The sequence below is a fragment of the Carassius gibelio genome, chromosome A23 (genome assembly GCF_023724105.1).
Source record: "Carassius gibelio isolate Cgi1373 ecotype wild population from Czech Republic chromosome A23, carGib1.2-hapl.c, whole genome shotgun sequence".
Taxonomy (NCBI): Eukaryota; Metazoa; Chordata; class Actinopteri; order Cypriniformes; family Cyprinidae; genus Carassius; species Carassius gibelio.
In genome coordinates this window covers 14,033,567-14,056,466 of record NC_068393.1, presented here as the reverse complement: position 1 = coordinate 14,056,466, position 22,900 = coordinate 14,033,567, and the positions used below count along the sequence as shown (strand labels likewise).

At 39.4% G+C, this 22,900-nt stretch overlaps 1 protein-coding gene across 2 annotated transcripts in view; it reads right to left on the bottom strand.

The window, feature by feature from the left end:
- Positions 1 to 22,900, bottom strand: part of LOC127945058 (arginine-glutamic acid dipeptide repeats protein) — a 161,132-nt gene that overhangs the window by 118,205 nt on the left and 20,027 nt on the right. The window contains exon 2 of one of the 2 annotated variants that reach the window (XM_052541585.1): positions 1,671 to 1,727. The exons of the other annotated variant lie outside the window; for it this stretch is intronic. The gene's annotated coding sequence lies outside the window, so the exon portion shown is untranslated. The remainder of the gene's footprint in view (positions 1 to 1,670; positions 1,728 to 22,900) is intronic. 2 annotated transcript variants of the gene reach the window in all.

The window sequence follows — 22,900 nt, the reverse complement described above, 5'->3', positions numbered from 1 at the left end:
GTAGTTTTGGCAAGGTGTGATTATCATACTTCCCTCGCCTTGTCCTAAGATCTCACTGTCAGGTTTTCACCCTCCGTGCACCCACGTAACACCAGTCACAGGAGAGTGAAGAAGAATGATAACAAAACGGGTCCGTCTTAGATGTAGTGCCCTTAAACGCTCACAGGAAATACAGAGGGAGCATTGTTCACCCTTTACTGCAGGTACATTCCTCCAGATGGTGCAAAACAAATCCCACAATACCAGCTACACGAGCCTAGCTGAGTGAAACGGTGTCACTGTCGCTCCGCTGGGGCGCTGAATCATCCTGAACGCTGACATCTTTCCAGCACTGCTCTCAAAGCTGAAGTCAGCATGCATTTAGGGCAGTCATGTATGTGTGTGGACTCGTGAATCTGGAGCAAAGACATCATGACAGTTGTCTCCGTAGCCTGTCCTCATGTCGCAATGGATTTCTCACTTATCTATCTGCATGCTATCGTTAAGAAAGTATGATGGGGCCATGTTTAGTGACGTCAGAGACGTATGAGATAAGACACAAAAGCGGTCTTGAATTTAAAAACAAGACGGTTATAGGAATAATAGTTCAATCAAAAATGACAATTCTGCCATTTATAATGTTGTTGAAAACCTGACTTTATTTCTAATATAATAACTGAAGAAAATATCTTAAAGAAGGTTTTGTTTATAAGATTTAAGTCAAAAACAACACTGGACTCGACTGAGTTTCATTATATGGAAAAATAACAACCGAGACATTTCTCAAAATATCTTCTTTTGTGTTTCACAGAAAAAAAAAAATCAGTTATACATTTTTGGGTAAATTTCAGTTGCTCATTCCTACAGTGAAGGACAGTAAAAGCTAAGAAGAAGGAGAAACCGAGAGAAAGAGAGGGAGGTGTAACGAAAAAAAGGGAGACATAGCCAGCAGAAAGCCAATTATCAAACTCATTAAGAAAACCGCTCTGGTGCTTTAAGATGCACTGCCTCTATATCATTGCTGGATTTATTACAATCGTTTGCATCCACTGATGCAGCCTGTCACTTTTTCAACTAGCTAACTGGAGGGGTCACATCAAAACAATCACATGCATCACACATACTGGGTCGGCATGCGGTGTGGGCGGGCATTGAGAACGGACAGAAGCGGTACGGTCGTGTTTGTCATGCTAAACAGGGTGGGGTCAATCGAACATTATTACAAGGACACACACAAGGGACTGTTAGCATGATGAGGTTTAAAGCAGTGATTCCCAACCAGGACTACAGTGGTACTAAACAGGATCAAGGGAGATAAAAAAAAAAAAAAAAAAAAAAAAAAAAAAAAAAGATCAGCAAAAAAAGATTCTCTCTCTCGCTCTCGCTCTCTCTCGCTCTCTCTCGCTCTCTCTCTCTCTCTATATATATATATATATACACACACACACACACACACACACACACATACACATTACAGTAGTGCATATACATTTATTTTTCAATTCAATTTTATATTTTTTTATGATACAATTTTCAAAAACTGTTGAGAATCACTGCTTTTAAAAGAGGATGTGAACAAATAGTGTGTTAATTGAGTCAAACAGAAGGGAGTTCAGGGAAGCATCAGAGGCATAAAACAAGGAGATGTTAGAAAAGAAACAGCTGGATTTACAGCTGTAATGGTGACTAACCTTGACTGCGTCTCCGAGGACCCGAAGCCCTCTTTACAGGCATTCACAGTACACAATCTGGGAGAAGCAGAAAAACAGACAAAAGAAAAGAAAGGAAGGAAATAAATCATGAATGCATGAGCGAGCAAGTGAATAAAAGCAAGCATTAAATGAAGAAACAGCATCTAGCCATCGCAGCTTTATGCACACGAGGAAACAAACCAAAGATGAATGCATCACCTGGAATTAACGCTGAGGATTTATTTACTGCTGTCATAAACAATGGGGTGGGGGGGGGGGCTAATCCCAAACATTTCACACGGGAGAGACAGTGTTCCCTTTATCTGAGTGTGTGTATATTGTGCTAAGGTAATATTTAGCAAGCCCTTGACCAAAAGTGGGAGGAAAACTACATTTACTGGTTGTTTCCGCTTCGGATTTGTTGTGTGTGTACAGTTTTATAACCAAAAAATAATAATACAGCTCCGTTTGCCCAACACACCCCTGTGACATGGCCGTTGGTCTGGTGAACCACCTCTGAGCCTCTGGGACATCTGCTCCACAGAATTAAAGCATTTAACCCACTGCCATTACTACAGATTAAGGTTATTAACGCCCAGGATTAGATCACTGTATTAAAAACACTGGGCTTTTTCCTCCTAAACAGCTGTATGTTCATGTCTGTCAATATCTGTTTATCTCTCTCAGTGCAGGAGTAAATGTAAACTTAACAACACATTATGCTAGATAGTTCATCCAACAATTTATATTGTTATTTTTTATTCTCCCTTATGTCTTTCAAAACTGGTATAACTGACTGACTTTCCTCTGTGTATCACAAAAGAAGACAGTATGAGAAATGTCACAGAATGTGTGTTTTTGTTCATACAACAGAAGTCAATGGGGTCCCAAACTGTCTGGTTAAATAATACTTGCTCTTTAAAATATCTTCTTTCCGCGGATGAAAGTCAGTCATACAGGTTTTGAAGATATGAGGGTGAGTAAATGATGACAATTTTCATTTTCTGTTCATGTTCTGAAGCATGATAGTAAAGTTGTTATTGTTAACTAAAAAAAAAAAAAAAAAAAAAAAAAAAAAAAAAAAAAAATATTTAAAAATGTGTTTTTTATTCAATAAAAACTAGTACTAGAAAGCTAGTATTCCATTCTGCACACAGCCTCTGTCTTCCTCCAGTCATCACTTGATATTGATCCACAGACGCATGGCTGTCGAGCACAAAGATGAAAAATAACCTAGAGACAGGCTCAGATAGAAAGGACGCTTCAGCCTTGATTTGAGTAGGTCTCATTTTTAGAGTATATTTATTACTGATGAGCTGGTTTGTTTTTGTCAGCCACAGTCACCGATTTGTCATGGATAGAGCAGAAAAAAATAATGATCTTGACACAAAGAAAATATGAAACAGCATTTGCAATGCATTTACCCTCTGAGATGTGACATATTTGAATACAGTGAATCAGTGTAAAACCATTCTCACGTGCAGTGATGCACTGAATGAAATGTGACACTTTATGCAAAAATGGTGTTACAATTGATTTACACAAATTCATTGGCTTGCGTTTCATCATCTGGCTCAAAGAGATTTATTAAAGGAATAGTTTACACTCACTTTAACTTCCTTTGGCCACAAAAACATTTAAAAGGTTGTGCTGCTATTTCATTATGTAATTACAATAGAGACTGAAGCATATCAGCTGCAAAAAAGTACATATGTTTCATAAATCATTATGAATTTTGCAATATAATTAAAGTTTTCTGGAGCCATCCAACAGCTTTGTTTAAGGAAATAACTGAAACTTATTTCTAAACTGATCATGTTTCACTCTTTAACTTCAGATGAGTTTGTGAATTAGTTCACTGGAAACATCTGACTCAGAGTATTATTCATTTATGAATCAGACACTGTGCCATCGACACGCCAAAAAGAGGTGTGACTGATGTCGAATAACAACTGGTCTGTTTCTCACACAAAGCTATCATTTCACTTCAAAAGACTGAAGAAAGAGTACAAGTCATATGGACCACGTTCACAGTGCTTCTGAAGCTTTAAAGCAGCAGTCTCTTGTTTGTTAAAATTGCAGTCTTTAAAATTTTGCTCAGAATGAAAGTCATACAGGTTTGGAGCTACATGACAGTGTGAAAATGATGACAGAAGTTTCATTTCTGGTTGAACTACGATTGTCAATTTGAATTTGAAGTTATCTTTAAGAGACACATCAAGGGTTGAGTATAAATGCCTGAAAACACGCTGATGAATTAAACCTGAGCCGCTCAGTTCACTAAGTGCAGCAAATCTGTGAATGACTGAATGGCTGAAAACAACTGACCTCTTTTTAAAGCAGCTTCAATCTCATTATGCAACTCATCTATCTTTTTCTCTCTAAACTGTCTCTTTTACTTCCTCTTCAGAATCAGCTTTAGAAATTGTTCACCTCCCCGCCTGCTTCTCTGGCTGATTTCAAACTCTACTGACAGCTCTCATGACTAAGGCTCTCATGTCAAACACCATTATATCAGCCATCCATTCACTCCAGTAACACTGCTTTAGTGACATTTTCAAGCACTTAGCAGTGCTGCAGTACGGTCTATGCTACCTCTTATTTCAACTCAGCAGCCGTCAGAAAACCGACATTATTCAAACATGAAATCTAGATTGTACTTAAAAAAAAAAAGCAGGAGGAAAGTGATATTATAGGTTTAAATGCTCCTGCTTTAACTAGATCAGTGTGATTTAATGCTAATGCTCTCGGACAAAAGCTGCTAGCGGCTTTTTTAAACCACAGCCAGTGGTCTCCGTTTGGCCACAGGTCGCAAAGCATCTCGGGTGGATTGTCAGATCAAAAAAATAGAGTTTCAATGCTTGAGGAAAACACATTATTCAAAAAAACGACTTAACCCAACAACACTTATATTGGAAAATAAGAATTCCCAATATTTCACTCTGAGGCATGCGCTTCGGTCATCGGATTTGACCTGGGAGAATCTAACGGAAAGAACACAGATAAACTTCTGATTAGCCTGTATTATGGGGCAGCTCTAACCTTTGTGAAATGGACTGCCAGCTGAGAGAGAAAAGTGCCACAACAAGCCTCCCGCTCCCTATTAAGAAAGTGCTCGGAGCAGTGAGCCTTGCACATCCATCAGCACACAATGACACACAGTCCTGCCATCCACCAGCCTCCCTCTTCTTCTTTTTCTCTGAGAAAGAGGTGTCGTGTTCACTCAGTTCATCTGTTTTAGATGGTGACAGGAGATTATTCAAAATTGTGAGTGCTGGTGGCTACGAGGCGGTAATACAATACTTGAAAACACAAATAAGCACTGATGACAGACAAAACTGTGCACGCCAATACTCAATGATCCTTCAAAAACAAAACGTATGCAAATAATGAAAGGTCTTTAAAAGGTTTGAGATGCTAGCTTCTCACAAAGCGAAAATACTCACTCAGAATTGATAAGAGACACATTAAAATGCAGTAGTGTAAAACTCAACAGCATGATGTTGATGTTATGGTGGGTGCGGGGGTTTCCAGGGCATTATGGTTAGCAAGGTTTCTGGAGTGTTTTTAGAATAATTCTAGGAAGTTCTGGCCATTTGCATAGTGTTCCAACTTCAAAACAGCCCCTACAAATAACAGTGTATAACAAAAATAATAATAATAATAATATATTTATATGTGACCTTGGACCACAAAACAAGTCTTAAATGGTTAGTTCACCCAAAAATTATTTCATTAATAATTCACCCTCAAGATGTTCCGAGCCCGTAAGACCCCCGTTCATCTTCGGAACACAGTTTAAGATTTTTTAGTCCGAGAGCTTTCTGTCCCTCCACTGAAAATATATGTACGGTAGGCTATACTGTCCATGTCCAAAAAGGAAAGAAAAACATCATCAAAGTAGTCCATGTGACATCAGAGAGTCAGTTTGAATTTGTTGAAGCATCGAAAATAAATTTTGGTCCAAAAATAACAAAAATTGTCTTCTCTTCCGGGTCTGTTGTGAGCGCGTACACGACGCTGCTGATGTAAGACAATGTTGACGTGTTATCTTTGTTATTTGGGCGCACCAGAAAACACGTCAGCAGTGCCGTACGTGAACAATCACAGCAGTCACACTCACAACAGACACTGAAGAAAAGACAAGTCGTCATTTTTGTTATTTTTGGACCAAAATGTATTTTCGATACTTCAACAAATTCTAACTGACCCTCTGATGTCACATGGACTACTTTGAAGATGTTTTTCTTACCTTTCTGGACATGGACAGTATACCGTACACACAGCTTCAATGGAGGGACTGAGAGCTCTCGGACTAAATCTAAAATATCTTAAACTGTGTTCCAAAGATAAAGAGAGGTCTTATAGGTTTTGGAGTCATTAATGACATAATTTTCATTTTTGGATAAACTAACCCTCAAAGTCGCTGGGGTATATTTGTAGCAATAGCCAAAATACATTGTACTGGGCTCTTAACAGCAACAAAAATGAGTAAGGAGCCACTGGCTCCTAAAAGAAAAAAAACAAATGATTGTTTTAGGTGCCACAGAATAAATGTGTTTTATTTATTTTATCATTATTCTTTTATTTATTTTTTTACATTTTAACATTTCAACCATACTGTCATGTGTTTATGTCTCATATTTTCTTGACTTTATCAGCATTTTAATCTAACTTGTAGATACACTTACACGTACATATAAAGAATTCTTTATATGTTCTTTACACAGAACCTGTAGCAATATCGTGGACCATAAGCATCACTTGGTCACTGAGTGTAGTTCGGGATCCTCCTCAATGCATCCTGTAAATGTTGTCATACACTCTTAAAAACAAAGGTGCTTCACGATGTTATTGAAGAACCCTGGGTCCCCCCTAAAAATATGATAAAAAAATCCACGCTGTGAATGTAAATAATGTTTTAAACTTAATAATACAAATTTGTGTGCGGGGGAAGAGATTTGCGCTAAACGTGCTGAACAGCTGAGCATCGTTTAGCAGGTGTTTGTCAGCGCTGCTGCGCGGCAGACATGAGGACTGTTTGAAACCCTTTTGTCCACTAAAAATTTGATGGGCATCATCTCAGTTTAATACACGAACATAACAAAAGATGTGATCGTAAAAGAATCAGGAAAAAAGGCATTACATGCAAATATTTAGGTTATAACACGTAAATACATTGTCCTAGTCGCCAATGGTGACCTCAGCAAGAACTTCACTCACAATTTAATATTTCAAGGTCAAGTAGTGTGTATATAAACTCTGGAACACATTCAAGGAATCACTAATCTTCAAAGTACAAACTGTGAGGGATGTATTACGATCCAAATGAAATACTTGGAGTTAGGGGTTTGTTCAAGTATGAGCAATAGCAACTGTGATGCTTGCCTTAGCAAGTACCACTAATAAACAAATTTGATTGGCTATAAAGGATGACCTTTTATTATGCGAAATGACACTTAGATGAAGGCCAAATATGTCATCAAATTCAAATCATTCTCTTCCTATTAGATGTGGAGCAGAACAGAGTGCACTTATGTACAGTCTTAATTATTTCATTTAATATCACGACAACAGATAGCGGCCAATTTTCCATTTGACAATTACCAACTGGCCTTAAAATAAACAGACAAAAGACAAGACGGACAAGAATTGTTCCAAGTCAATCAAACACCTGCCCACAGCCCACAGAGCCTGACCCTCTCCTACACCAGCGCCTCACGCTGCAAATAAATACAAATTATCCCTCTGCCCCATGCTTATTCAGTCCAGGCTAATAGCAGTGCTCTAGCACCCGGGCCCAATGGCTGACATTTAACATTCCTTGGCAGCAGAGACGGAGGGGGAAGAAATGAACCCACTTATGCACCTCGACACGGTGCCCTCTACAGGAAAATAAAAACACAGCTTTCACTTACTCCCAGCCTGCACGCTGAGCCTATACATCACCCCGGCTACAGAGGAGACTGATCCAAGGTCAGCTCCATTTCCTCACTGTGCTATTTTCTATCACAATCACCGTGCGAGGCCTGAAGAGTCACACTAACAAAATCATCTGCACGGAGATGGTACAGACCGCAGACCACTCCAGGCACTTTTATTCAAGCTACTGACTCCGCTACATGAAAGTAAATAGGGTTAGCATGCAAATGAACACTGGGCTAAACAGACTATAGGTCACATAGACCTGAATCTGATCAAACTACCACAGCACGTCTGAATTTGAACTAAACATTAAAAAGCTACAGGATTGAGCAGATTTTTACCTAAAGTGACTCAATGAGGGACCATAGTCTGCTTGTATGTCACAAGCAAACACATTAATGCGGAGCAGTGTGCACGCTGGTTGCTTGGCTGAGCAGTTGGTGTGTGTTTGGATGTGTGTGGGTAAAGCTCTGGAGTCATCACAGTACTTCACGGTAGGTTAACACTCAAAGTGCCCTGGGAAATAACATTTCAGCTACATAACGCTTACTTAACACAACGCTGGTTACTCATACCAAAGCCAGCGTTTCTTAATGCAGTCCAACGCTGTTAATGACCAGAGCGAAAGCCAGATAAAGCAAAAACTCTGATGCCCATAATGCAGGTTGTTAATCTGCAACAAAGAAATCGGAGGACGACGAAAATAAATCTTTATGCATGATGAAGAGAAGTAACTGGGATTTAGGTTGGTTTCACATTTGCGAGATGCGATGTGAGATTCAAAGAATATGGAGCTCTTTGCAGGCCGTTTATTCAGACATAAGCAGTAATGCAGAATACAAGATATACTGATAAGATAATAATACATACTATGTTATGGACAATAGGTGATAAATGATACTAAAAATCAATACTATTTAGTCTAATTAAATTAAAAATAAAAAACTGAAAACTAAAATCAAATGCTTCAACGCTTCAGTTTAGGCATCACATTATCATAATTTAATATATAATATAATCCAATCCCAGTCGTTGAATATTAAGAAGCTACAGGGAAATGCACAGAATTTCTCAAGGACAGGGCTTCAAATGTATCAGAAATACACACACACACACACACTGTAAACAGACTGTATAGTCCTTGCTTATATAAACTTCTTGTATTTTATATGTACAATAAGCAGCATAATTAAAAAGTGGAGATCAAGTTAGAAAGCTCACAGTGTCAGAATGCCAAGTTGCGTTATGACAAGTAAATGGTAAATAAATTACTTTCGAGTGATTCTTTACTAAAGTGTGTATCAAATATGGAAGCTCAAATGAGTATGTGAGGTCCTAAAACAGACCTCCTTCATTATTTTCCTTTTAAAGTCTGCATGAAGTGAAAGTTGCTGCCGACTTTATTTCAGTGATGTATTTCTAGCTGAAATGGAATACTGAATAGCTTTGAATAGTCGTGTTATAACCTAACTGTTGAAGGGGTGTTTTTTTCTGCGGATTAACTTGCACGGATTAATTGTTTACATCAAGACTAGCAATGTGAGCTAGTACAGTAAATAAAGTCAATCTTGATTTCATGGTGACTTTAATAGTGGCTGGTAAACGTATTGGAAAGTGCATGCATACCGCCACCTACTGGACACTAGCATGACAGCTGATGTAAAATAAAGATTGGGCTTAGGTGCGCTTATACCGATCACAAAAAGAAAAATCTTAATAGGCTCCGATCCCAATCCTTGACACCGGCTTGGGACATCACCATTTACCAGTGGTAATTTATGCATTACCAATTGAGAAAATTATCCGAGTTCACATTTACTGTACCACAGACCATTTCCAAGCGGATCTGACTGTAGTTCACGGTTGTGCATGAAGGCACAATGGTTCAATCTTACACCTCCTCCCATTTTGTCACCTCTTCTTTGCCGGGTCTTTCTTTCTTTGTCACTATCTATCACTCTCTTTTCACTTTCCAGCTTTGGCCCTTGTACCTCCCTCCTCTTATTCTCTCTAGCCTTCCTCCCTCCCCCATCCGTGATCTCTTAGGGTGAAGCACTACAGATGGAGAACATTTTGCAGCTGGCTAATTAAAGCAATCAGAAACTTCAATTAAATATCCAAAACACTGGACCTGTCAGCTCTGTGGAATTCTTTCTGAACACAGGCTCCAACATGCTTTGTGTGCCATAAGCCTGTTCTGCATAATCCAGCATGAGGATGAGAGCTAAAGAGAGAGATTATGAATGAAATGGCTCTAAAAGCCGAGAGGAATTCCTCACTGTGACCTCAACCCTCTGGCTTTTTCCTCTAAAGTACATTCCTTCATAAATCACCCACTTAAAATCAACACAACATCCTGTACCGTATGTCTCCACTTATTATACTAATCATCCAAACCACAGCGCTGAGAAAGTACATGGTTTAGGCCCTGTTGTTTTTGTTTTTTAAGTTAATAATATTGTAATGTACCAAATTAGAGGGTTCCCTGTATGTGTTTACTGTAAAGATTTTCAGATCTAGCAGCACAGATTCAGCAGTGATGGAGAACTGCTGCTGAAAAGCAGTGACTATTCAGATCCTCTGAAAAATAAATCATATTTTACTTGACTTGTGAAAGTGGGGTAACAGTCTATATTAAATGTGATGTAATAAAAAAGCTGTGCACCTTAAAATAATGGAAAAGAAACATCACTTTATTGAGTTGTGTTCAGAAGCTGAAGCCAAAATATACAAAGCGACTAGTGTAGCCTTATTCACAAACAAATTAGTCTACTCTTGTGAGCCAGTTATGTTCAGTGAATTTAGAGAAAAATGAATGAATCTTATGAAGATGTTCTTCTTATGTATATTTCAAAAAAGCTATACATTCAGTGGTTACTGATTTGAATCATTTGAAATCAAATTCCGAAACAAATTACTCTTAACAGCTGGATTATTTTAAGTAAATCAAAACATACATTGCAATCAATGCAGTGCATTTTTGAACAAATAAATTCTTCTGAACCTGTTCTTTTTACTGAACCAAAAACAAACAGGGCAACCATTGTAGACCAGTTCCAAAAACAACTGTGTCATCTTAAGACCAAGTTCTTTTAAGAGAATCAAAAACATACAGCGCAACCAGTACAGCCCAATTCCAGACACAAATGACAATTGACTTGACTCTTTTAATGGCTTAAAAGGATAAGTTATCAATTTTATCAAATCTAAAACACTGTAAATAACAACATTAGATTTTTTTTTGTTTCAATATGCAAGCAAAGCTGAAAAATTAATCCTAAATTAAATGAATGGAACTGGACTGAACTGGGAAATCTGAATCAGCATAAAGAACAAATCTGCTTTTGTCAACAATAAACAATCTGTCTCCCATTTTCCCTTAAATTGCCAATTAATAAAGAAAATAAATTACTTTTGTCACTTTTCTTCATGTGTGAAGTAAAAACAGAAATTTCAATCTAATGACAGCTTTTAATAATCAGGAAGAAATAATTCACTGCTTAATTATCAGCTTATCGAAGCCAAAACTTCCTTGTCTGCACATACAGGGAGCAATACAACAGAATAAAAACTATTGTGTGTATTTACCCTTTCCTTGGGGGTTAGCCAAATGAGCACATCAATCCCATGAAGCCCTATGCTCTCTCATCAGCACCTCGATATCCCTGCAGCTGACATCTAATCTGCTACTCTCCGGTGGGATGCTGGAATAGTCGCGGCCTGAGGCAGAAACCCGCAGGACCCACTTGATTAAACACAGCAGTTGGGGTTGGGATGAAGAATATAGCACCTGTCTTGACGCCTCCCATCATCACCCATAGCTACTAAATATTGCACAACACTAGTGATTACAGCAAATGTAATTAGCATTAGAAAAAAATGATATGTCTTTATTTTCTACATGATTCAGGATCAATACCACAGCAGAGATCATCAATATTTCACAGTCCGTTTTTTCAGGCAGAATTCAGACAGCTGGAGACAAACACAGAGAACGGCATCACCCCATGGACCAATGAGATCTCTGCCCCTTCCTGCCCTGGACTGCACGGTCTGTTTTCCACCTAAACAATAGGTGTCAAAACCTTCTGTCCGCTGATTTCCTCAAACGCCTCCCTCTCTTTCTCATTTCAGATGTTGGCTGTCTTTCTCTGTGATAACTGCTGCACTAACACATCTATTTCAGCACGGCTCCAGGGCTGGGTTTCCAAACAGGCTCAGGTAAAGATAATCAAGATAACATGTAAGGAGCCGGACGGTGTAATGCCCAACTTAATCATCTCCTTTCCAGTGCCCTCTGTGGCCTTTAGGAGCTTCATTTCTGTCAGGATTCAGTGCACAAGAGGCCGTGTCAGGGGAGTTTACCCTCAATTAAGCCCAGGTAAAGTAATGCTCATTCTGGGGAGGTTGTGAATACATTACACCCTCCCGTCACCCTTTTGGCAGACTGGTCCAATGCATGTTGGATGTAAGGGGCTTTTTTCTTTCCTTTTCAAAACTGCAGGTGTAAAATTACACTTCTACCAACTGCTGTGCTTAAAAATGGCGGAGAGTGATTTTTCTCCATTAAGCTTGAGGGCTAAGCCAAATGCATTATCTGAATTCTCCTACAACCTGCTGAAATTACAGGTTCATCTGTAGCACTATTTCAGAACACTTATTAGTTTGTCTCAACGGACAAATAAAGTACTGCAAGTGTTTAACCTTTCTTCCCCTCCCTCACTGCAACTGCGGTTGTTTTCCTCGGCTTGCACTAGTCAGAGATGTGTGAAACTGTATGCAAAGCCCTATTTATTTGGTAGAGATGCAAAAAATATTTCAATTATTGTCGGTAAGATAAACCAATAATTATTTTAATATTTTGGCTGATAATAATACATGGCTGATGCTAAAATTCTTGTCTAATTTGTCTAAATAATGTAAAAATAAAACCGTAATGGCTAAAACCATTCACTACAAATTAATTCAGTCTTATCATGCACAGTATTAAAAATTTATATTAATTTTCAGATTGGCTAAAGATTTAATTTAACAGTTTTATTAGCGTTTTAAAAAATTTCAAAAGGTAATGTAACAGTGGAAATAAATATGAAATTGACTTCTACTAGTGCTGCACGATTAAATGGAAAACAAATAGAAACCGTGCAAAAGGCTGTGATGTAAATAAATGTTTCAGTGGCTAGTGATGCAATTAAAAGTAACATTTACATACATATACTAGCACTACATCTGAGTCATCCACGTCTGTGTTAATGAGAATCCAGGAGAGATGGAGATGTCCTGCCCTCTGCTCAAACTCTTGTCGCTCTCTCTTCCCTAGCAGTGCACAGGATGACAGACGAGTAAACACAGATGCTGAGCAGCAAACTAGAGGAGAGCGTTTCATTAGTGACGACAGTCCTGCCTGCTGTAGGAATCAAACAAACAGCAAAGGCAACTACGTGGCTGAAATAAACTGACAGGGAGAAGAATGGAGAGAAAACATTTCATGTTTTGATCATGGTAATGTATCTGATCCGGACTCGGTCTTCGACAAAAATGCAGTTTTTTCAGCTTTTGGATCAAGATGTTTTTGCTTGAACTTGTTAACTTAAACTTGCCAACATTAATGTGTTGATAAAATAAAAAAAATGAGTGAAGCTAGAATTAGTTTTTTTATCTTAAATCACAGAGGCTTTATATTGACTAAAATGGAAAAGAGATAATGATTTTCAGTTCCATTTATAGCTCTCATAAGTGCATTTGTTCACACTACAACAGCATCTTCAACACCTGCATCACTACTGAATCTAATGCAAAAAATCTAATGCAATCTGATTCCTGAACAAAATGACTCAGAGTCAGGTTCTTCTCAGTGAATCAAAACACGTGAATCAGTCAGAGTGGTTGCTGCAATAATCAAACTCACTTACTGAATCACTGTATCACACTTTTGTAATGTCTTACTCAAGAATTGAGAATTGTTACTGTGCTTTATGCCTTTTTGAGGATCAAAAGCTGTTGTCACTTTTATTTTTAGATAATTTTATTTTATTTTACAATGCATCATATGCGCGCGCACACACACACACACATACATGTATATATATATATATATATATATATATATATATATATATATATATATAAATTATGTAATTTTATACTGTAATATAATTTTTTTCCTTTTTTAAAATAAGGATTTTGTTATATGTCAAAATTTGAAATCATCTCATATTTTTTTTCTATTTTTTTTTTCACTAAAAGAATCATTGATGGAATCAGAACCAGAATCGCTAAATTCAGCACAATCCCAAGATTATGTAGGAAACAAAATCACTGCCCCCATTACTTACACACATAGTGTGGTTTGTCCCGCCCAGGATGCCGCGTCACCAGGGCGCCTATAGACACCTCACCACGTCCTGTCCAATAGAGTCAAAGACAATTAATTACCTTCCCTTCTTAATATCTCTGATTAAGATAAAGAGATAAATAAATGCATCAATCTCCGAGCCCCAAGAGGATGGTCTCTGCTGAACGGCGTTGTGACAGCTGAAAGGCCTCGCCACCCCAGTGCTACAGATGTGACACTGCGTGTAAAGGAAGGGGGCAGGGCACACGCTCAGAAAAGAAGGCAGCTTTTTGTTCAGAGCCCACACAGCTGTCACTAACATAGTCCGGATCGGTCACATTCAGCCGTGTATGCAACCATCTCACCACCCACCCTGAACAAACACACACACACAAATGTAATTCAAATGCAGAGGTTAGACAGGACAACCACTGCCCCTCAGGGATGTGCTGCATTCATGACCACATGACGTGGGCAGCCACATTGAAAATAAAAAGGCAGAAGAGGTCACTGCACCTGGTCAAACTCAGTTTTTTCCACTGCTCTGTTTAGCAAAAAAACACATCAGAATCAATTAAGTCCGTTCACCTCTAAAGCCAGCTAATCCACTTGTGTGCCATAAGCTTCCATGTAAATCCAGTTTTATACTGCGTAGCCTGTGCCCCCATTAATCACTGCTGGCACGGTCAGAAACTGGCCGCTCTGAAGGGACAGCCTGCGAAACATCAGCGCGGAAGAGGTTGCAGTTAAGGCTGCTGACACTTTTGTGGAAAAGGCAAAACAAAAGCAAACAGCAAAAAGCCTTCTATTAGCATTGCAACAACAGTTTATGAACTCCAGATCACACAGGATAATTATCATACGCAATCATTTGGTTGAGTGGGAAGCGTGTTTGTTGCATGCTTCATTTTTTCCCATGTAAAACAAGCCAAAATGCATTTATTATACATGCAAGTAATTGTTTAAATGCCAAGCTGCAGTAAATTGTTTCAAATGAGGGGTCATGTTAAATGACTGGCCCACGCGATTCATAAAACTGCTTTTTATGCATTCTCATACATTTAGACCCCCAACATTTTCAGGGTTCAAAAGTATTTAAATTCTTCTACACGAAAGTGTAATGTTAACTAAAATCATGCTACCACACATATTGTCACACATAATATTTCAGAATTTGATTTTTTTTTTCTATTCTATTTTATGTGTCTTATATTGGTGTATATTTATGCTCTTTTTAAAGGAGAATTAAAATATTTTTTTTTCAATCATCAGTTAAGCTTAACTTATACTGAATATTCTTATATATATATATATATATATATATATATATATATATATATATATATATATATATATATATATATATATATATATATTTTCTATGTGCATACAGAGGAAGTCAATGATAACCAAATCCTTTGGTTTCCAACATTTTTTAAAAAAAATGTTGTGCTCCACAAAAGAAAGAAAATAATATGGTTTTGAAACAACACATGGGTGAGTAAATGCAGACAGAATCTTCTTTTTTTGGTGAACCACCCCTTTAAATACGATTAATGATGTTAGGTGCACAAATAAGCACAAAAAATAATTTGATACAAAATGCATGTAGACCAATTACTCACAATAACATCATACCACAGCTCCTTTAACAGGGTGGCATGACAGTACGAGTCAGTGGCAGACACAGACATGCATTAATAAATGATAAAATAGCTGCTCTAATCCCCTTGTGCAGAGCCAAGTGATTTTTCCTCATCAGCGAGTGTGATATTTAGACAGAACCTGAAACGTACTCCTGAGACCAGACAGGAGAGAGATGTACATTCGGTCTTTGCTCAGGTTTTAGCAGTCTGCTCGCTTCTAAAGAGGTGAAACTGCTTATTTGTTACCGTCACAGCTTGCCGTGAGCGTCAGCTTATCATTTTCTTTCACACTAGCTTTTCTTTTCCCCTTCCTCCCTCCTTATTCTCTCTCTCAGTGACAGATGTAGACACCACCATTGACCTAAATCACTCTTTTCCAGCACATTAACCCCGGTGCCTGTCCAAACACCTCGCAGAAACACAACACCTCCGCATGAGAGGCATGTCGCTGCTGCCGCCACCATTTTAAACAGAGCCCCGTCTCTCACCTGCGCTAATTGTTAAAATGTCCCCCCATTACACGTGGGTGGCTGATGATGGAGCCTGCCAACACACTGCAACCGAAACACAAAATGAAGCCGTGGTAGACCGAATTAATTGATTAAATGAGAAGAAGACAGAAAGCGGAAAAAATGAAGAGTCAATCAAACCCCAGAGAGAAACAGCAGGGAGTGGGATGGGTGAATGGCCAAAGATGCAATCGAGCTTGGGCGCTTCTCAACCCGGATCAATACGATTAGAACTTTTTAAAGCTCTGTTTATGAAATGCAATAATCTCTCATTTAAAATGCAGGCAGCACGTGTGAGCACGGCTGGTGTAAATGATTCATGGTTTGATATAATGGACTTCTCCAGGTGAGGATGCACTGCAGCACTGGCCAAAGTGGTAAAAAATAAACCGTCTCATGGAGGAAAGTGGCTCGGTGCAAACACAGAGACACACAGGTGCAACATTTGCCTCACTTAATGGAACAAAACGTCACATATTTCTTCCCTCTTCCTGTTTTCTTTTATTAAACGCCAGGACACCCCAGATCTCTGTGTGAAACACTAAACGCACAGACTACCCAAGCTCATCTAATGCCAGATGATTTACTAGCTCTCCTTCAGACACCATTTTTTCCCCTGATTTCTTCCATCCACTCATTCGGTCCCTCCCTCCCTCGATCGTTCATTCTCTCCGCAGCGCGGCTCCCTGTGAGAAAAGGAAGAGATTAAGGTCTCTAGCATGTGCCTGACTTTGATTTAGGGGAAACTGGCTAATCATAACATAGACAGTTTAGAGCAATCTTGCATAATGAAACGCTCCACACTAACCACCTAATGCATACTAATTTGAAACAATCCACTCCTGTGATTGGCAAAGCATGAAGGGACCGGCCTGAGAGATGCGAGACGATCATCAACACTTACAGCCAGGGATGTTGATGACACAAACACAAACAAACTGCTTTTTTTGGCCTTTGACTGCAGGCACAGATTCGGATTTGCTGCAGAGGTGTGTGTGAATGCTCGGAGGCAGACTTGAATGGAAAGGTCAAGCATCATTATCAAACAACTAAATAAACAGTAATGCAGATGTTGGATGGTAACGTCACAACTGCCGCTGCTGCTACTGTGGTTCCTCCATCTTTATCCTGCTCTCAGGCTCAGACATCGCATTAGAGACTGTCATATCCTGTATCGATCCTTATCCAGACAAGGCTTTATTGTGCCGCTTCTACATAGTCGCAGGAATAAAGCTTTGCTGGCATTCTTCGGTTCAGACTGCATTAATGTAAACGGTGGCCACATCCACTGTGGAAGCACAGAGGGAATCTGGTATTAACACAGCAGCGAGGAAGAGGTTAGGTTGTGCATCCGTTATAAGGGTCAATGACATGATGTTGTTCATGAAGTCAAGATGTAGAAACAAACAGGAAATGATGCCATAGAGAGATCCCCTTCGGACACTCAAGACTCATGTCAAGGGCTTTTAAAATATCAGATTATTTGACCTTTTTATGACAAGGCAAGGTTAGCTCAGGTTCGTTTAGGGCTAACCATTTATGAATTACTAATTCATGATGTTTAAATAAATGTGTGTGTTTGTATTTATATAGCTGGTCAAAACAGTGATGTTGTGAAAAGTTGTTACAATTTTAAAACAACCGTATTCTATTTGAATATCATTTCAGTTGAATATTCAGAAATCATTCTAATATGCTGGTTTGGTGCAATTAAAAGAAATATTTCTTCTTGTCTTATAAAATGCTGAAAATGCCTGTGCTGCTTAAATTCTTTGCGGAAACCATTCAAAAGAAAAACACTTATTTCTGAAACAGAAACCTATTGTAATATTATAAATGTCTTGACTGTCGCTTTTAATCAATTTAATGTGTCCTTGTGGAATAAAATATTTAATTTCTCTTTTGTGTTAAAGCCAAAGTAAACGCATGAAGTCTATATTTCGAGTACAAAAAAGACTTGACATGTTTATAAGAAGATTTTAAAAAGATACTTCCTTTTTTTATGGTGGTCACTCTTATTTGTCATTGACCCATATACTAAGTGTTGGGAATTGAATATACCTAATATTTAAGTTAATTACATTCAATCAAGGCTAACAGTCTCACCGTCCAGCATCCTCAGGAAACCACTGTGCATGTGAGTTGCATTGAGTGCAAAGAAAGGCCATAGCACCAATAAAACTGTGCTCCATCAGAGGAATTAATAGCTTGGCCTTATTTACACTCTCAGCTTTCATCACTGCCAAACATGTTCAATTTTCTCCCACCACGATATTTTAAACAGTGAAAGTGTTTCCTTTCTACTGATATGACATTCCTCAGCAGAGGTGTAGCATCTCAGAAACACATTATGAGTTTAGCGCTGACACAGTGCCAATCAACACCTTTTAGCCACCTTCACGTGCGTCAGGTGAGACGGGCGGCAGCGGGCATTTGCACTTGACAGCTATATCGCTCTCCTCTTCTTTCTCTCACTCCATTCTCTCTTTTTTATCAGTGGCTAAGAGAGAACTGACAGCATATTTAACATTGCAGTTTTGCAGTGCATTTATGCTCCTCTGGCCGATTTCCCTCCAGACTCATCAATGCCGCATTACCAAGTCAAATCAGGTGGTGCTGCAGAGCTCGCCTCACACCAACACAAAACAGCCAGCACAGCGAGCATCACCATCACAGCCCGGGAGAGAATATAAAACACCCTGCTCTCACGGCTCGCCCCCTCCGTCGCTCTCATTTCTCTGCAGCCTGAGATTATAATCTCACAGGCCAACTGTTAGCCTGCCCTATTATTGTTTCTCATTTCAAGAGTCCAATACAATTAAAGGCATGCCGGTCGTTTTCACACACAACAACCTTTTCTCTCTTTTCGCTGACACTATGTTTGGAATCTTCTCATTTACTAACTGAATACTATGTGGTACATAAAATAAACTGGCTGCTATGTCCTAAAAATAGTAAGAAGCTGTAGCCATTTTTCCCATGATAAGCATTTCAGACAGACGCTACATTGTTGTCATGTGACTTCATCACGATGCCTGTTTAATTTGTCAAGTGGAGCCCTTCATATTGGAATTAAAAATGGTTATTTTGAGGGTTGCAATTTAGCAGAGTGATTTAGTTATTAACTGTAAAATCCACCATTGCCAAACTGGCAAATATAACAGATAAAGTTTGGAACAACATGACGGTGAGAATAACTGATGACAGAATTTAAGTTTTTGTATGAACTATCCCTTTAAGGCGAGACCGGAGTGTTTTTACTAGTCAACTAGTTGGTGTACAATCCTAGTAAACGTTGCAGGTATAAGATATCAAGAATAAAGACATAAATAAATAATTAAAATAATTACTACATACCATCAGCTAAATCCATCTAAGCTAATATAAGCATGCATCTTTCTCTCTGTATAGATAGGCAGACAGACAGACAGACAGATAGATAGCTAGACATGCATACTCTGCACAATATAGTATCATAAAGTGGATATAATAAGTGGAGTATGCCTGTATGATTTTAAAAACACGTCCATATTCTTTCTCTCTCCTCCTCTCCATTTCTCGTTCCTGACCATCTTTCTATCAGAGGAAAGGTCACACTCACTGCCCCCTTTCATCATTCTTATCACCACACTGCCATTTACAAGGCAGACAAGCTCTCCTCTGGCACAAGCTCATAGGTTAGAAGGGACAATGAAAGAAAACTGCCATTTATTACCCTTTTCTTTCTCTCTCTCTCTCTCCACGGCTGCAGAGGCAAGACAAAAAGCTCTTGGGAGGAGGAAAAGAAAAAGAGAGAGATTGTATGTGCAAGTGAGAGGAAGCATTGTGTATTGTTTACTCTGTAATTCACAGCGCATGGCGTTGATTAGCAGAGCAGACTGTGACACTGAGCCTTGGTGAGGCACTGAAGGAAGGAATAAAGCTGTTCCACAACTATCTCTCTCCCTCTCTTCCTCTTTTACTCTAGGGCACACTGTGGAGTGACTGATGGCTACAATGTGAAAAAAAGCTGCCTGGATGAGGAGTGAAATTTAAACTGCTGCTGTCAGGAGCATTATTTGGCTTTATTACAACGTGCTGCTCCGGTTGCCCGAGACAAGCCCGTCTCTACGTGAGGCAAACGAGGCAACAGCGCCTCACCTCCCTTTTATTAATTCATGCTTACAATGAGCTCGTACATGATAATTACTGACAGAAAGCCCGCTTTGTGTACTGACAGTCGACACAGAACTGAGAGATCCTTTAAACAGATGGGCATCTAATAATATAACAGTGCCCAGTTTAGAACCAACGTATAATGCTATAACATAAAAGTGTTTTTTTTTGTCCACTATATCTGTATGTGTTTACAAATGCATGAAAATGAAATCCTGATGTTTCAGCAGCATTTATTTTTATATAAAATTTCTCAAAAAAAAAAAAAAAACCTTGTCTTTATCATGGACACTCTTATTTGTCATTGACCTGCCTACAACAGTGTTAAACACTGATTCAACAAGGATATAAGACACACACACACACAAAAAAATATATAACGCATTTCCAGGAGGATTTCTTTTTTTTCAAACAATAAACTGATTGTGCAGGAGAATACAAAGGCCTCCTGCTGCTCAGTGAGCATGAATGAGACTGAGAGAAATTTAATTCCGCGCTAATTAGCATTCTGCTCAGAAGAGCATGTGTCTCTCTCTAGGTTACACCCAGGTCAGGTGACAGTGGGCGGTTCGGCAGCAGCCGCTGGGTTGACAGCAGCGAAGGCTCTCAAGGGAAAGTAAGTGGCAGAGCCCCTCTTCTGCTCTCCAGTCTGTCTGTCCCCTAGAGCTACTTCAGTCTTTCACAAAACAAAGAGCAATGCTGGTAGCGGGGAGGTGCTGGGCTCATCTCTTCCTCCGCAGGCAGATAAAAACAGGATTACAGGTAAATACCCAGAGAAGAGGCAGCCTGGAAACACACGGTCTTAAAGCCCTTCTCCAAAAGCCAGGAACCACAGCCCCTCGGAAATGTATGCCACTCAGTTGCGGAGCGCAAACGTACGACCCCGGTGTAATTTGCTTTAGAAGTGAAAAATGATTGCATGTGACTACACAATAATTAATCTCGCCTCCGAGAAGGGAAAAAAAGGTTACGGAGCTGCTTCAATTACGAGACGATTCCACCTCTGCTAACAGACAAGATTGGATTCAAAGAGCACTTGCGATGACAAAAAGGAGAGACAACTCCAGTGTCATCAGAAATAGGCAGTGATGTGGGAAATCAATGGTGAGATCAATCGCGCGCCAGCCTCCCTCTCTAGAACAGCGGGGGAACGGAGCACTTTACATAAGCACTGATAACCATCAGGGAGGCAGGCTTCAGCTCGCTGATTTACTGCCACGGACCCCCCGAGACACCTTCAGGTGGCAGAGCAGCTCTCTTTTGCTATCACTGTGAAGGAGTGGATGCCGAGTTGCCATATCCTTCATACCAGAGATGGGACCAAGTCCCCATGTCTGCTTCATACTGATATTATATTATATTATTACATGATTTCTTGTTTGACTATTAATCAAGTTATAGCAAGAGTGAAATGTGTAACCTTATGTGTGCTGTATTTCTTTTCCTCAAGATTAATGTCCACATATTATGTGTGTGTATCCAACCGTAATGATAAGACACTTGCCAGTGCTAGAAAGCCTTGAATTTTAGATAAGTTCTCTGTGTATGTGTTTTAGTATCTGTCTGTACAGGGAGAAGCTCAGACAGTCCCAGGACAAACGATCAACTGCCAGTGTCCAGCGTATCAGATCTACGTCTTTGGAGAGTTTTATCTAGGTTTTGGAACCAATCAGAATTTTGTTGACTCATGTATTGACGCAATTAGTATCCTCTGTCAGGGTATAACTGTGGTTGATTTTGTATTGTACTGGGGGCGGCCTGCGAACTCCTTTGAGAGTGTTGAAGCTGACTTCTGCTGATGAAATTGCAAACTATTTTCTTCAAGTAAAATTATTATTATTAATTGAACTCATCTCTGAGTCCTGGTCTTCATTGCGACATATCTGGTCCTTGGGTTTTAACTGTAAATTCCCCTACAGTTAATGGTGGAGAATGCGGGCAATAGTTCTTTGTTGACATCCCTGATCAATCATCAAACCAAGGTAGGAAAGATTTTAGATTTAATATTATTGGTTAGGAACTGTCTGTAAGTGGAGGGGGTCGAGAGAAGGAGGAACGATAGACTCACTCAGACGTGAGGGGGTAGACACCAGCTCCAGGGTGGAGTAGGTAAATTGGTGTCACAATATACCTGTAAATAAGTAACCTTGTGAGTATAAGGGGTACAAGTACACATCGGTAGGTCTTGATATAAGATATTTAGAGATGTGTACAGTTAAAGAGGGAACAGGTGCACACTTATAGGTCTTAGAGAGAGACGTAAAAATTTGTTTCTAGGTGTGCACAGTCCAGGGGGGGACAAAAACGCATTCTTAACAGGCATGTGAACCCATAAAGGGCAGTGCTGGGTCAAGCACCGAGGGACAAGGGACACATAGGGCCGTAAATAGGCAGTGCTGGGTCAAGCACAGAGAGCCAAAAAGCACGAGAGGCCATAAAGGGCAGTGCATTTACGGCCGGGTAAGCCAAAGTAGGGGTATGGGAAATCCCGAGAAGAATGTAAGACGCTAGACGGGGGTTCTAGTCGTATCTCGCTCTTCCAACTCTCGATCACCCACCATTACAGACAGGGGCGCCCCGAGCTTAGAAATAGGCCAGGTCAGTGGTTAGGGAAAAGAGTATCCAAAATTAGTGTTTAAAAATAAATAGTGATAATTCATA